An 18476-nucleotide genomic window follows, 5' to 3' on the forward strand; every position below is an offset into this window, starting at 1 on the left:
CATATTAATGACTTATCTAACCAACTTTAGGGTGCAATGGTGTTCTCTAAGATTGATTTGAGGTTTAGTTACCATCCGTTGAGGATTCGGGCTGAGGATATCCCGAAGATAATCTTTAGGACCCATTATGGTCATTATGAGTTCCTAGTGATGTCCTTTGGGTGGACTAGTGCCCCAATATTATTTATGAATTTGATGAACCAAGTGTTTAGCCCTTATTTGGAGTTTTTTGTGATTGTGTTCATCGATGTCATCTTCATATTTTTGATGAGCAGATAAGAGCATGCACATCATTGAAGGATTGTGCTCCAGACTTTGAGAGATCATATGCTTTTTTCCAAGTTCTTTAAGTTTAGTTTTGGCTTGAGTTGGTGACATTTCTTTGGTATGTTCTATCTAAGGATAGGATTATGGTAGATCAGCGAAGATTAAGACTATTCGTGATTGGGCTAAACCTATCTCTCGGACTGAGGTTCGTAGCTGTATTAGCTTGGATGGTTATTATAGATGATTCATTGAGGGTTTTGCTACTATTACAACACCTATGAATAGATTGACTTGGAAGGAGGTTCCTTTCTGATGGTCTGAGGTGTGTGAGTTAAGCTTTTATAAGCTCAAGGAGTTCTTAACATCGGCTCCTATTTTGGCTCTTCCTTTTGAGGGTGAGGGATTTAAAGTTTGTTTTGATGCTTTTGGTGTTGGTTTGGGTTGTGTATTGATGTACTAGGGTCATGTTCTTTCTTATACTTTGAGACAGCTTAAGGTTCACAAGAGAAACTATCCCACTCATGATAAGGAGTTGGCGGTGATAGTTTTTGCGCTTAAAATTTAGAGGCATTATCTTTATGGTGTGCATTGCTATATTTTTACCAATCATCAAAATCTTTAACATCTTATGACCTGGTAAAAGCCTAATGCCAGGAAACATAGAGGGATGGAGTTGCTTAAGGACTATGATATCTTCATCTTGTATCATCCCAGCAAGGCAAATATGGTAGAAGACGCCTTGAGTTAGAAGGCAGTAAGTATGGGTAGATTGGATTTTATGTTAGTGTCTTAGAGGCCATTGGCACAAGACATTTAGTCCTTAACAAACTTGATGGTTAGACTTAATGTTTTAGACCCTAGGAGGATTATTGCTTGTGTAGAGGCTTGGTCCTGACTATTTGAGCAGATTAGGGATCATCAGTCTGAAGATAATAGACTTTGCATCCTTCATGACCAGGTGTGGAGTGGAGATTCTGAGGGTGTCTTGAGATTTAATATTCATGTATGTATTTCAAGGATGGATGACTTGAATTAGTTGATTTTCCACAAGGCTCACAACTTTAGGTATTCTATTCATCTAGGTACAATGAAGATGTATAGAGATTTGAGAAAACAGTATTGATGGAGTGGCACAAAGAGCTATATGGCAAACTTTATAGCTCATTGCTTGTGTTATTAGTAGGTGATGGTAGAGCATCAGTGGCCGGCTAATTTGATTCCGAGGTTGCCCATTCCCGTGTTGAAATGGGAGCGGATCACCATGGACTTGATTAGTGGTTTGCCTCACACTTTTCATGGTTTTGATAGTATTTGGGTCATTCTAGATCGGTAGACCAAGTTGGCATATTTCATCCACATTCATATGTCCTTTAGTATCTAGAGGTTATCTCATGACTGTATCCTCACTTGTTTGAGACGTTAGGTATACCCTAACCCTTGACTTTTGTGGACGAAAGTCCTTTTAGTAGTGGATATTGTAATGATCGTTCAGGTCATTTGCCATCTTTCCCATTATTTTTGTCATTAGAGCTTTTTCATAACTGCCCTATGTCATTTATGACTTCCTGGAACTGATAGTTCTATCATCGGGTAGTTCATTTGATTTTTAGAGCTAATTTCCTATTTTGAAGCCTTCCCTGGTTCAAAATAGACATCGGGTGAAAACTTAAATAAAACAGCCTCATATTCTAATTTAGACTATCTAATAGCTCTAGAATGTGGATTTTAGGCTGGGTGGACTCTTTTTTTTTGTCCTGAGGTACCCAGGCTTATTTCAACCTATTGGCCAAAAAGTTAAGAAAATGGAATATGGCTGTGGGACCCTCTTTTAGATGAAATGACCTTGGATGGAAATTTCAACTGCACCATTGATTTTAGAATGTTGAATTTGATAGGATAGCATTGTTCATTAGCATATAAGGGATTCTACATAGATCCCAAGGGCTTGGCGGAGACTTGTCTCAGTTGTACTGGTGCACTCGGTAATAGCAAGCCAAAGGTTGCGATTGGGATACCCTTGGTAGATCACCAAGTGCTGTAATTGTGCGGGGCATGTCACAATAATGACTCATCTTGGTAGGCAACAAATGTCACGATCATGAGGATCAAGTTATGATCGCGAGGTTTGGGTCGCAATAGCGACTCTCGAGCACTTGGAAAGGGTATAAATAACCCATTTTCAGTGCCTTTTTCCCTATTATTCATCCATTCTCAAGAGATTTAAACCCTATAGATTAAGAAAACTTAGAATTAAAGCTTGTGGGTGATTTGGTGATTAGGATAATGATTATTTCATGATTTCCTTCAAATTTGAGGTAAGATTCCTTCTCATCCATAGTGGATTTTCTAATTTGTTATTCAAAATTTCTAAAACTTGGCGGCTTGACTTTAGCACCAATGTAGCTTAAATTTCACCCATTTTTGAAGGTAAGTACTATTTGAGCATGGGGAAATGTTGTGTTGCCTCAAATGTGATTTTCGTACGCGAGACACACATGAAATTTTTGAGTATTTTTGGACCGGAAGCATAATAGTGCAATATTGGTATCATCCTCCTTATATTGATGAGTAGAATGTGATTATGATAGCATGGCATCTCGCAGAAGTTTCTCGAAAGGGAAAGTCGTTGAATAGTGGTTTCTTTAAGTTTTCTATGACATCCAAATAGGCTAAGTTTTTCCACTTTTTAGAAAGAGTTACGACATAGTATGTTTATGATATTGTGTTAGATTTGGGATGAGTTCTAGGTATTGGTGATGAACTTTGCAATACCTAGATTAGTTGGAACTTTAGGTTAACCAAAGACCTTAACATAGTTGTATTTGGTTCAATTGCTTAGCTTCTTGGTAGAATATCAATCTTAGTACTATTGAGGTTTGTTTAACATATAAATATGGATTTGGATACCTTAGTCTAGTTTGGGTAGAGCTATCTTATTGAAGAATTTTAGAGATTAAAAGAGGGTCCCTTGACCCGCCTTAGTCCAAGATTTGAACTAGTCATAGTAGACTCTTAAACACTTGTTATATGATTTGAAATGCTTATTATAAGGCTTGGTGAGACTAGATACCTAGTAGTCATGATGATTGGATATTGGGAGTTAATACTAAATATGATGAGACCGTTGGATATTATATTATTTATGATATTTATATATATATCGGTTTTAGTCTGGGAATTGATATATTTACCAATTTGAGTCCTTCTATTACTTATAATATTTATTATGTGATATCGGTTCAAGTACGACAATAGAGTGTGATGTTGAGATATGGATATTGCTTCAAGTTTAGAAAAAATAGATTGTTTATAGTGTGGCATGACATGGATGTATTCTAATTGTAACTTGAGAGTTGGTAAATGACAGTGGTTTGGTTTATGCTTTACTTGGTTTTTGTCTCCAGGATTATGGGATCCTGTGTTGGGTTATTTACTTTTCTGCACTTATTGACTTTTGGGGCCAATTTAGTAGTTATAATTGCATATGTTTGATTCTTTATATTATGTTATTATTCTAATTATTTACTTGTTTATGTACATCGATGTTAGAGTTGATTCAGGTTTGCCTTTACCTTGACTTACTTATGTTATCTTGCATTTTATCATGTTTTTTATATCATGATTTAGCTTAGTCAGTCGATGATGCCTACAAAGTACCCGTGATTTTGGTACTCATGCTACACTTTTGTACCTTTTTGGTGCAGATTTGAGTACTCGCTGCCATTGTTGATTTGAGGATCATGCTGTATTGGGTTTCAGAGATATGGTGAGCTCTTGTAGTCAGAGTTTCCCTATTTTATTCTATCTATCTATGTCTAGTATTTAGTTTCAATACGGGATTGTATAGAGTGTTTTAGAACTTGAGTTGTATTTATAGTAGTTCTTGTACTGGCTCTACCAGGTCGTATGATGGTTATCTACGGTATGGTTACCTTTTTGACTGCCTTTATTGTTTTGCTTATTTAAAAGTTGAAATTGCCAATTTTTTTGCCATTTTTGGGACAATTTCCACCAAGTTAACCTATTGCATTTAGCTCCAGACTATAGTTTGTCTTAGCTTTTGGCAGGATAAAGTAGGTTCCATCATGACTCGTAAATCGGCTTTTGGCAGGATAAAGTAGGTTCCATCATGACTCGTAAATCGACTCTGGACACCTCACCTCTATTCATCTCGCACATTTCTTGAAACCTCTACAAAATTGTTTAGATGTGATCAATGGCTCCTAAATCTACACACCATGATATGGTAGAAACAACTTCTAAACACGTTTCAATGAAAAGTGAAGTGAATCTAGCTTATTTTTATGCTTGGCTAGAAAAACTAGACAATGTGTCTTCCATTGACCTAACATCTTGCAATGAAAGCACTTGCCGTTAGGATTTTCCACGCCGCCAGTTAGAACTATAGCTTTCTTAGCATTGTGAGACTTTTTCTTCTTCTTTCCACCTTTCCGTTTAGAGGAAGAATTTTTTTGCAATAAAATTATGACTCTCAAGTTTATTTTGACTCAAAATAATGCTAAAGGAGGTAAAAGGAGACATGTTGAATTTGAGATTGAAAAACATTACAATAGATCAACAACACAGTCATATAAATATTAAATAGTTAAATTAAAAATCATTATATTCATATATATTCACGCATCTCATAAATCCAGTCATTGGGCTTGAAGAACTATTCATGCAATACACATGTATAATGACCGATTATTACTCCATAAATTTTTATAGACCTAACTCGGACGGAGAGTATACTGCTAGTTTAATTGAAAACCTAACTCTAGTTACATTGATCCAATCATACATTACTCAATTTAGGAGAGTTAATACATATTATCAAACTAGTGATTAAATACGTAATGACTTATATTAAATTCATCTAATAGGGAGGAAGGTTTAAGTCATCACATAAACTTAACACTTCATACTATTTAATCTAGGTAATCATGGAGAAAAATCCTCTTTATAAAAATATTTCTCTTCATTAATATATTTGAGAGTTCAAGATATTATGTTTTCTCCTTTTGGGTGAAAATCTTTAGTATCTCTTCTCATGTACACTTATTCAGGACATTTTATAGCAAATACATTGAGCTCATTTCAATGACTCAAAAAATAGACTACTTTCACATATCCTATATATCAATCATAATTCTCAATTTATGTATTTAAATAATATCAGATGTACAAAACTTTAAATTTTCTATGATTTCTAATGAATAAATCACTTTTGTGATAATTTTATATAATCATATAATTTAAATTTATACAATAGCACACATAATTTCTTTATTGATTCTTGACCTAATTAAACTAATGCACTTGCGATTAAATATTGAGCAACAATATAAACAAACTTTTGGTAGCTACTTTACACATAACAATTGGTTAAACCCACTTGTTCCCACTACCAAGTGCAATTAATCTAAAAGAACCAAAGAAAAGTAATTCCTTTTTCTTTTGTTTTTCCCACAACATAATTGTGATAATAAGGCTTTCATAAGAACACGGGCTTTTGACACACACCTAAAAGAATGCCACTGTCGGTGAGTTTGTTAATCAAAAACATAATTTGCAATCATATTAGGGTAACAACATTTGTCATGATGTTGGCTGCCGAAAAAATGATTAAAGAACAGGAAATTTACCCAAAGCAATTGATACAAGGAAACAACAACAATGAACCAATTTCGATGAGGGAATCACATCAGATCATTATCCAAAATTGACATGTTTAAATATAACCAGACATAAATATACTCTAGGTTATCTATTTAGACTCAAAAGGCTCAAGATAACAATTATTGGAAAACCAGCATACGCAAAGATTTATTTAGATAACAGAAGGCTTAAGATGCCAATTGTTGGAAAATCGGCATACAAAAGCAAATAGATAGGATCACTTGCATATAATATAGACAAACAACATAAGCACATAGTTCACGTAAAGGATGCTTAAAATTAACTAGAAATACCTCTTGAAGCATAAGAAGATATATTGATGCACATCCATCTTCAAATATGCAATCTTCTACGGTGATCCCAAATTCATAACTGAACTCTCTCAATACTTGGGTGGGTAAGAACTGAATGGAAAACTTAATATATAGGCTAGGGGAATCCATATTTATAGAGATACTCTTTCAGTCCAAGGAGGAAATAAAAACACATCCCTATTTCTACTTTAACAAGAAAAAGGCGGTGACTTCTCCTTTTGCATAGAAAATAAGATTTCGAGTTCTGGTTTAATTTTAATACCCCATACTTTTTCTAGCTTAAATTTGTTCCTAGAATGTTAAGAGATAGCTTCTAAAATGAATAATATTTATTAAATGTGGAATTTTTAAGATTTTAACTTTTTATAGTATGGAAAATTGAATAAGCTTTTCATCGATACCAAATTTTCCCAATTCCTACATTCGGTGAAAGAGTTATGACATTTTTAAGTTGACAGTATTCCACCTGAGCAACCACTGCATCATGGTGAAGGAAAATTTTATAATTCTCAATTACAGTGGACCTCCATGATGTTGGTGCATCACGGAGAGGTCCAAATTCCCAATTGTTGAATTCCAATAGCTCAACGCGATGGCGGCGTATCGCGCCAGTAGCCAAAATGGTAAAAACTATAAGGCACCACGATAGCTCTGCGTTGCTGAGAATGCCTAATGTAACGCCCCAAGAACCTATCCCGAGACATCATATGGTGCTCAAGGCCACATGTGGCCTCAAGCTAACCCTCTAAGCCTGTCATCACTTTTAGAACTCGCTATGACACGAATCATCATAAGGTTGGGAAGAATAATAATGACATGAACATATTGAGATACGAAGTATTATGGTTCTGTACAAACAAAATATTGAAATCTTTGTACATGCTGGCACACTAGTCTGACAAAGCCTCTACTACATAAGACTGAGGAAGAATTGGGAAAGATCCCCCAACTGACTCATATTGAACTGAAAAGCAACTACCGTCTATTAACAAGACAAAATCGGAGATACAGATCCTCGAACCATGAGGACTCACCAATTGCAGATATGTAGATGAAGGTACTCAAAGATCATTGTCGCTACTGATACTGAGCACCTGAACCTATATCATGAGGAAATATAGAATACAAAAGAGTATGAGAGTCAGTACTTGGGAATGTACTGAGTATGTGGGGGTGGATGCAACATTATAAATAATATCATAAATGTATAAGAAAATCATGCATGCTGACAATAATAACTCTCTTCACATAAATTATCTAAAGCATCATTTTCGTAAGTCATCAGTAATAACATATGCTTCATAAATCTTATAAATCATTTAACTCAACTCAAAATCTTTGACTCATAACTTAGAGTGACTCGGTAACTCATGGTACTTAGATCATTATGGACTTGTGAGTTTCTTATAACCGACATAACTAAACCATGTGAGCCGCATGGAGTCCAACGTTTTGCCCTCCTAAGGAGAGAACCCCACATTGGTGGGGGTGTCATACTCTTGCCAGGGAGTACAACCTCAATCTCATTATCACAATCCCATACTCGACCTCTGGCCCACAATTATCAACATCAATCCTACAGTGGCACGTAGTTTTGGGAAAAATACCATATTTCCCACTCGGTGCTAAATACTTTTCCCAGACTCAGCTTAGAATGTGTTAGGAAATCCACCTTAATCAATATCAACTCATGGGTCTATTTTGAAGTTCGAAACATAAATATATATCTCATCTGTAAATCATAAACATCTTGTGGATTCCTAACCCGACTCAACTCTACACAATCTTTCTCAACATCAAGTACATTTGTTTTTCAAATCATTTTCAAATATCAAAAGCTTCAAGGAAACACCATAGGACTCATTCTTGACTTTTAATCTCAAATATCAATATATATTCAATAGTCAAATTTCTCATGGAAAGGTATAACTCATGACACTTGTCTTAAATCGCTTAGAGATCATCAATATGTAATGACAATATACAACTCATGGAATAGATTCTCAATTTAAGAAACATGATGGTGAAATAATCATAAATATCAAACTTATTCAAATCAAATCTCATAAATCATAAATAAAGAAATTTGGGGGAAAACCCACTTGTGAAATCATGTAAATCAGTAATAGAAAGTAAATCTTTAGGCATAAGAACGAAAGTAGTGTTCTTGTTCAAGCCCCACATACCTTGGATTATTATTTTGTAGATGTAGAAACTTGTTTGGAACTTCTTCCTTACATTTTTGAGCTAAGATCCTTGATGCCTTTGACTAGGGGAGCTTAATTATTGGATAACTTGGAGAAATCTATGGAAGATCCTTGAATTTCTTGGAAGGAGTTTTTATTTTTGGGTTGAGATAAAACCCTAGTTTTCTAGAAAATTCTTGGAGAAATTGGAGAGAAATATGAGAAAATGATTTTCTCTTTACAACTTTGATGTATATATAAGGCAACAAGGAGCGGAAATGACCAAATGCCCTTTTAAAAAAGCTGAAATTCGATGATTGGGGCCTGTGATGGTTGATCTGATGGTCCGTCAAGTCTCTTGACGGCCCACTAGATCGTCCGTCACTCGAGTGCCAAAACTAGAACGTTCTGCCTCGATGTGACGGTCGAAGTGATGGTCCGTCAGGAAACTAAAGGTTCACCAAGTCGTCAGTCACTTGAGTGTCAAAACAGGACCATTCTGCCTCGATGTGATGGTGAAAGTAATGGTTTGTTAGGAAAATGATGAAATACCAAGTCGTCCGTCACTCGAAGGCCAGAAACGAGATATTCTGTCTCAACCTGATGGACCCCTTAACAGTCTGTCAACTTTTTGATGGTCCATCAACTTGGCCGTCGCACGATGGCCTAAAAAAAGAGTCACTGACTTGTCTTGATGGGGCACTTGATGGTCCACCAGGGACCTGACGGTACGCCAGGTCGACCGTCAAACCTAGGTGATCCGATGATGTTTAGTAAAACGGCCATAACTCCCTCATCCGATGTCGGATTTTGATTAAATTGGTATCGATGGAAAGATCATTCAATTCTCTACATGAAAAAGTAGAAATTAGAAAAATACAACATATTTTACAAATCAATCACTTTGGAAGTCATACATATCCACTCAAAAGATGGATTTAGGCTTAAGAAATGATCGTATTACATATAATTCCCACTCCTCCTTTTCCAGTGAGCCACTGCGAATGTGGCGCGTTGCGGTGGCCAACTAAATTGGAAAAAATATTGCATTTTTCAGTTCTGACTTAAAGTTTAAAAAGGGCATCTTGGTTAATTTCCAAGGTCCCAATTCGTCCAAACATAAGATTTAGATGGACGATTCCCAAGACAAGATATTCAAGAACTCCAAGAACTATCTTCAAAAGCATCATAGGAATCCAAAATTCAAGCTTTTCATATAAGATCATCAATTAAAGTATGTCTGGTTATGAACAAGGATACTCCTTTCATCCTTGTGTCCAAAACTTGTTCTAATTTTCAAAGTTATTGGATTTTATATGATTTTTCATGAAATTAGAATTAGGGTTCATACCTAATGTTTCCATTTACAAGATCATGAGGTTTCAAGTGAATTATAGGTTGAATTGCATGTTTATTTTCATATTTTCATGTTTATTGCTGAAATTTCCATATTTTGAGATAAATTATCATTGTTTTCATTATGAAGCATAATTATTATGATATTTGACATGAGTAAATACATGGGTTTTAAGCCCTTAGTTTATATGTTGAGATTTTAAGAAAGATGATGTTTTAAGCATCTTATGAGTTGATTATTTCAGTTTTAAAGTAAAGCTTTGATCTTTTGATCATCAGATTAGCTATGGAATGTACTTTACAGATTATTACAGATTACAGAACTCAGAACAGATTTAATTACAAATTTATTTAGATGATTATATTAATTGGTTTTAGATAAACCCTTATGCTAGTTTTAAAGTGGATTTCTAACTAAATGAGTGTAGCAAATAAAAAGGAGTAGTATTTAGCACCAAGCGAGAAGTGTATGTTTAGTGCATCCCACTTCCAGAGAACTACGTAGCCAACGTAGGTACAGATTATCAGATTATTCCCATTTCTATATGGATGGCAAACTTAGCTTGTAATCGATCACATGGGTAGGTTATAATCCCTGGATAGAGTATGACACCTCTCCCCAATGTGAGGTGTCTTCCTTAGGAAGATGAGACATTGGAATCCATGTTAGCTCACATGGTTTATGTCATTTAAGAGAATCTCTCTGCTAGTAAAAATAATAGTTTTCATAATAGTTTTAAAGTATTTCCTTTCAGATAAGAGATAAAGCATTCCCCGTAATAGTAAAAGAAGAACAAAAAAGCTTTTAGAAAACTAAGTGTAAAGGCTCACAAGTTTTACTCAGATTATACCTTATAGAAAAGATAATAGCCATAGATTTCAGCTTTCATATTTCAGATTCAGTAGTGAGTCCTTCTACACTAAGACAGAATGATTTAAGGGGAGAATACAAGTATAATTTTTAGAACTAAATGTTATGGCTCACAAGATTTATAAAGTATGTTTTTCTTCTTATTTCTACATATTTCAGTATTTTAGATATTCCAATTTATGTGAGTCATTTACATTTAGCATGCATTGTTTTATAAATTATTATGATGAGATAATGTTTTACTTATGCATTTCACCCTCATATACTCAGTACATCCTCAAAGTACTGATCCACACATATATGTCTATGTGCTACATTGTCTCATAATGTAGGTATGAGTTGTAGCACACATACCATATTCAGACAGCTTGCAGATTCCAGCCAGCAGATGATGAGTCCTCCTACATCGAGGACTTTAGTTAGATATTATTAATGTACTTTACTTTCTTACTCTTATGTATTGATTAGTGATAATTAGGGTCGCGTTCTATCTATCTATAGTCAGTATAGTAGAGGCTTCATAGATTTCAGTTAGAGTCAGTTATGTATTTTCAGTACCTCTTTCAGACTTTATCAGAATGTAAAAGTGGTATTGATATTGTATTTTTTTATGGATTCCATCATTATTATGTTTCCGCACAGTAAACTCAGTTTTTTTATTCATATCAATTAGTTGCTTATAAGTTATGCCAGTAGAAGGGTTAGCTTGGGATCACTTGCGGTCCTAAGCACCGTATGACATTTTGGGACAGATTTTCGGGGCGTTGCATTAATTTGGACACTATAGGAACCACAAAATTAATTACTGAGGTTCTCTATTATGAAAATAATTCAAAATATTAATTTGAATTATTCTTACCATAGTAAATTATAAATCATTTCACTTAAAATTTGTAATTTAACTCCTCTATTTTTATTTTGAAAATTTTCATTAAACACTTATGTAATTTTCCATGTTAAGATTAAAGATACTAATCAATAAATTAATTACTAATGAATTTAATATAATGATTAATTTTCTTTAGAGCAATGCTTAACTTATTTCATCTGTCAGATTCATAAATCCATCGGTCGGGTTTACACATGAAAACTTATAAGCTTCTTATAAAAGGCCTATCATCAACCTCTATACTGAGACATGAATTCCATCAGCTAACTTATTATTTCACCAATATATATTATTATCATCTAATCTACCAGGAATATTGATCCATTTGAGAATCTCACCTTTTAATAAATCAAAATTATAACTAATGCATACAGATCATAATAGTTATATCAAGATTGAGAATATAAGTATATTTAATAGTTTAGAGAATATGTTTTTATCTGTCAGCCGAAAACAACTATCTCTACTCAATCCTATTCAATACATACAAAATGAACTAGCACAAGAAGTTAGAACTATACCATTCTGGTAATCAAGTTAAATTACATTTAATATTGTACTACAATCATTCTAATGGTTTGTCCAAATTACCATCTACGATTGTGAACTATAACTTTAACTTTTAAGAATCAATGATTTAATATTTTATGTATAACTTAAAACCTATACACCAAATCATCTACTATATAAGTTGAGCATATATATATATATATATATATATATGACAATGATCTATTTAATGTAACAATTTATTGAATTAAATAAATAAATAAATAATCATTTAAAAAATAATACTACATCAAAAACACATGATTTATAGTATATCCTAACATGTATATGACTAGAATGAGGATGTAATGCACACAATCAACTCAATATGATAATATCTAATCCATCCAACATGTATATATGTAACTGAGTCCAGAAATCAACTGAATATGTCCACCATTCATGACCATAGACTCAAATTAGTCATCATCAGAATAAATATGCATGTAAGGTATCATTAATATCATACCAACCCCTAACTTGATATTCTATCATTATAAAGTCCATTAATGCTAAAGTAAGGCCTATATTAAAAAAATCCCCACACGCGCATCATATTAAGAATAAAGACATTAAATGCACAGATAAGGCCAATGATATCAAATAAATCTCCGCACAAAAAACACACAATATTAGATACGACGAACCAAACATAATAAAGTATAAACCCCCATATGGGCACAAAACAACAATAATATTCTTGAAATATAAATCCCATAGTTATTTACCCCAATCGGCAACATGTTTTACTTTTTAATTAACTATCCAGCTCACTTTGTAAGAAGTTAAGCTATTACCAACATCAAAATGAAAAAATTCCAGTCTAAGGTGCTTCAACAAGGAGTCTTCCCTTTATGACTGGCCTTAGAATCAACTACAACATTAAAATTTAGCATCTATGCATGTTAAAAGAAAGCTAATGATACCTATATTTCCCATATTCAGGCCTAGTCCAAAATAGGTTAAACAACGAGTTGGAAAATAAAAGGAGAAAAAATAGAATTTTATTTTAAAAATATATTCCCCAAGGTTATAGGAGTCTACAGGAGAAAACACATGTGAAAATGTGTTAAAAACTAGGTTCAAATTGAAGAATATACCTTTTAAGATTTACCGATAAAACCCCCAAATTTCCATTTTGAAATCATGATATAAAATTGTTTTTAATGATATAATTGATGAAAAATTATGGAAATAATGTTTTGGACCTTACCTAAGCTCAAATGGTGAAGAAACGCTCAAAAGTCGTCGAAACAAAACTCAAAAGTTCAAATATAGAGAAAAAATGTGAAAAATGAGTTTTTATATCTATCCAGCTTTGGCCGCTTAAGCGGTCAAATGACCGCTTAAGTGGTCATTGCTTAAGCAAAGAGTGACCACTAAGGCGGTTTGGACTATGTGGTTAGGCCGCCAGCATGGTACCCTTTCTGCTAAAGCAGCATCCACTAAAGCGGTCAAGTGCCTGCTTTAGCAGTGGCAACTGACAAGCTGACTACTAAAGTAGTGGTTTGCTGCTTAAGAAGCCACAGCTAAAGCGGTACTTTGGCTGTTAAAGCTACTGCACCAACTTTCATCTGCACCAACAACTTTTCTAAGTTGCAAAGTTGTCGATCGACCCTTGGTGATTCTCTTTAGAATAATATAAATGCAAACGAACTATGATACTAGGGTAATTTCACATTCTGAACTCAATAAGGATTTTAGACTTTTGAAACAATGTTGTTGTCACTAAATTGATCCTGATACCCCTTTTTACTATTTTCCAAATAAAGGATCGAAATGCAAGATAAAGGTCCCAAACCCAAACCAGCCACGCTACTAAACCAAATTTGTCATTTTAGATCTACTAGCGTCTAAATTGCCATCTGACACTTAGAACAATAAATATTGACTGAAGTTAACCATATAGCTTCTTAAGCCTCTAAAAATCAGAAAATCATAGAAAATATTCCCGATCGCATAAAAAACCATGCCAACAATCCTCGAAATCCCAAAATAACATATAGAAACTACGCGATAAGGTAAAATGATCAAAACACATAAAATATAAATTATCAAATTCAAGCCATTACAACATCCACAACTAAACTTCTAGTTCCTCCTCGATCTAAAAGGAAAAGAAATACCTAAATCAAGGAAAAGATTTGGCTAACTACTACACATGTAGGATACAACCTCCCAAGTAGCCTTCTTAATAGGACGGTGTCTTCACTAAACCTTAACCACATAAATATCTTTAGAACAGAACCATCTAACATCATTGGCTAAAATAGAGAGTGACACCTCAATAAAGGTCAACTTCTCATCCAAGTGAATTAAATAAGAATGAAGCACATAAGATTCATAAAAATATAGCACTGAAGAAAAGGTAGATAGAAAACCAAATGTATGACTAAAAAGTCCGGACATAAGGCCAACTCATAAACAATATCCCCAAGGTTCAAAGATCTCAAATGATCCAATATACCTTGCGGGGTGAGATTTTCGATCTTTATAAACTTTATCATACCCTTCATGGGCAAAAAATAAAGAAAAACTCGATCACTAATCCCAAACATCATGGCACGAAGCTATGATTCACATATATTTTCTACCTTCTCTGGGCTACTTGAAGTCTATACTGAATCACTCGAAAGTAGTCCAAAGAATCTTAATTGAAGTAAATCTGAATGGTTACAAAATTAGCTAATTTTGTCAATTGGTCCATGATAACCCAAATATTTTTATAACTACAAGATGTACAAGGCAACCCACTCACGAAGTCCACAATGATCCTCTCCTACTTTTACTCAGGAATAGATAACCTCTAAAGTAAACCACGTGGCCTCTGATACTCGACCTTCACCTGCTAACAACACAAGAAATGAGCTACAAAATCCACCACATCCTTTTTCTTACCACCCTACCAATAAATCTACTTCTGATCATGATACATCTTAGTCATACTAAGATTAATAGAATATCTGGAACAATATCTCTTCTCCAAAATCAATCTCACCTATACACCTACTCTCAATATATAAACTCATCCTCCAATTCTTAAAACTCTATCAAAATTAAGAGATTATGACCTTGCCTCACCACTCAACACCTTATCTTAAATCACTCTCAAGCTCTCAACATCAAACTGGGAAAATGGAATCAACTCCAACAAAAAATGTCTAACATCCACAAAATCTAAAACACACAGAGGTGTCGAAATATCTAGCCTCACTATCTGGTTAGTTAAGGACTAAACCTCCAAGGATAAAGGCCATTCCTGTGTCAAGAGATGAGCTAACTTTCCCATACTAGTCAACTACTAGCTTAAGGAATTTGCAACCACATTAGCCTTGCCAGGATGATATAAAATAGTAAGGTTATAATCCTTAGGAAACTAAAGGCTACATTGCTGCCTCATATTAATATCTCGTTGTTTGAAAAAGAACTAAAGGCCATGATTTTTCGATAAAATCTCACAAGAAACTCCATATAAGTAATGATGCCATAACATACACATAAACACTACAACTGCTAACTTCAAATCTAGGGTAGGGTAATTTCTCTCTTGAGGATTCAACTGAAGAGAGGCATGAGCAATCACCTTACCCTTTTGCATCAACACTGCACCTAAACTAATACTAAAAGTATCACAAAAAAGGTAAAACCCACAACCTCCTTGGGAAAAGTCAAGATAAGAGCCAAAGTTGACAACTCTTTGAGCTTTTGGAAGCTCTTGTCACACACATCTGACCACTAAAAGGCCACCTTTTTTCTGAGTCAACTTTGTCAAAGAAGGTATAATAAATGATAAACCCTCTATAAATTACCGATAATAACCTACCAAACCAACAAAACTCTCAATCTCGATAGGAAAAGTAGTTCTAGCCCAATTATGAATCATTCCTATCTTGGCTAGATCAATCATAATGCCATCATTAGTCATCGCATGATCTAAGAAAGAGATAGAATTTAACTAAAACTCACACATAGGAAACTTAGCATACAACTTCCCATCACGCAACCTCTAAAGTACAATCCTCAAATTCTTCACATGGTCAGTGTTATTCTAGAAATAAACCAAGATGTCATCTATAATAAAATCACAAAGGAGTTAAGATATGGTTAAAAAACCCAATTCATCAACTCTATGAATGCTGCTAGGGCATTGGTCAATCCAATATACGACCAAGAACTCATAATGACCTTACCTAATTTAAAAAGTCATTTAGAATATTCTAAAGCTCCCTGATCTCAAATAAATCCTCGAAAACACTGAAGCTCCCTAAAGCTAGTTAAAAAGATTATCAATATAGGGAAAAGAATACTTTTTCTTAATCATTACTTTGTTCCACTACTTAAAGTCAATAAACATATGCATAGGGCCATCCTTCTTTTTCACGTACAAGATGAGAGAACCCCAAGAAGAGACACTAAATCTAATCAGTCCCTAACTTAACAAATCTTGCAACTACTCCTTTAATTCATTTAGTTTATTTGGGGCCATCCTATAGAGAATAATAAAATTAGGCTTAATTCCTAGCTCTACATTAATGAAAAAACCAATATCACAAATCGAAGGCATACCAGGCCGATCCATAGGATTATATCCATGCACTCATGAACAACCCAAATAAAATCAATTAGTGAGGTAATGCTAGTATTATAGATCTAAACTAAATAACACTAACACCCCTTATCATGCAATGAGGTCACAGAAAAGATATGTAACATCTTAAAAATTCAATCCAAGGATAGAACGATGATTTTAAGTACATTTAGGATTAAACATTAAGTTTTAATTGTATAAGAAGGTATTTAGCCATGTATCATGTCCACAAGAACGTCCTAGCTTGTAACCAAACAAAAATAATCCTCCAACTTATTTCTTGAGAAATAATTACCTTAAAATGATCTTAAATTCAAGTTTATGAACAATATTTAAGTTCAAGACCCCCCAAATGATAGATATTTGAATTATCTTTCCCAAGAATCTAATTTTTCCCGAACCTTATATTATAGTGAAAATTTATGGACCTTTAGTGAAGTATTGTTTTGTAGTGAGATGTCATGAGCTAAACCATGACCACAGTTATATTATACGACCATATAATGCTCTCATCTGATTGAGACAATGCCAACTTCAGAAAGTTGACAAGTATACCTTCCAATCATGATAGGGAAGCATGATCATTCTTTGAAACCACAATTCTAAGCATGATCATAAGTCTAATAGATGATCTTAATTTAACCTTTGAACCTACAAACCAAGGTACGATCATAGGTAAATACCCTGACTGAACCCAGCCTTGTTTGATCATGTTTAGAGAGCTATCATATAGATCCCAGCTATGAGTAAAACCCATGATTGTTGGTTAGTCCCACGATTATGGAAAATTCCCATATGTCCCCTCCAACAACATCTAGTTATGAATTATAATAGGGTACATAAGTCTTTTCCCACTTTTTAACATTAAAACTATATCATTTAGGATATTTAAGGCTGATCATTGAGGTTAATATATCCTAATCCCTCATTACTCATACAAAAATCAAAATACCTAGTTTTAATTAGTGAAAAGAGGCTACTTCTTTCCCTAAGGCAGAGCTAGGGTTCATCTTCTTCAAACTACTAATTTCAAAGAATTATTTATCGTTCCCATCTCTAGGTATGTGGGATTTCATAAATAGGTCTCTTTTCACCCTTAAGTCCCAAAGTTAACCTAATTCTTTAGTTCAGTTCCTTCATAACAATTTAGAATTTATAAATGTTGTTAAATTCCTAGATATCTCAGTCTTTTAGTGTTATTGAGTTGTAATCCACACTTTATCAAGAATTTTAGTGCTAGTAAATATCTATGATGAAAAATCCTAATTACATTATGAAATCAATAAGTTTGGACTTGGGTTATTAAATTTCTTAAAATCACTCAGATCATGAAATTGGGATAATAGTTGCATTTTTTAGAGATGGTGTGTAATGAATACTTGGTGACCTAGGATTCCATGCATATATTTATAAGTATAAGATTCTCCATCTTACATATTTTTGCATGATTTTAGAAACTACATTTATTTCTCGTCTTCAGATTATTATTATCATTAAGCATTATAGTTATCAGTGTTATTTAGTGTAGAGTAGTACTTAGCAACAAGCGAAACACCAAGGAAAATTCAATCCAAGGCTAGAACCATGCTTCAAATATGTGTAGGATTAAAAATAAAGTGTTAACAATATGATAAGGAATTTGTCCATCTACCAAGGCCAGTAGATCCTCCTAGATTTAACTAAGCCAAAATCTCCTTACCAATTGATTCCTTAAGAAATGACCAACTTCAAATAAGCATAATTTCAAGGTTCTGAAGCATCTTTGAGATCTAAA

This window comes from Capsicum annuum, chromosome 6 (assembly GCF_002878395.1).
Source record: "Capsicum annuum cultivar UCD-10X-F1 chromosome 6, UCD10Xv1.1, whole genome shotgun sequence".
NCBI lineage: Eukaryota > Viridiplantae > Streptophyta > Magnoliopsida > Solanales > Solanaceae > Capsicum > Capsicum annuum.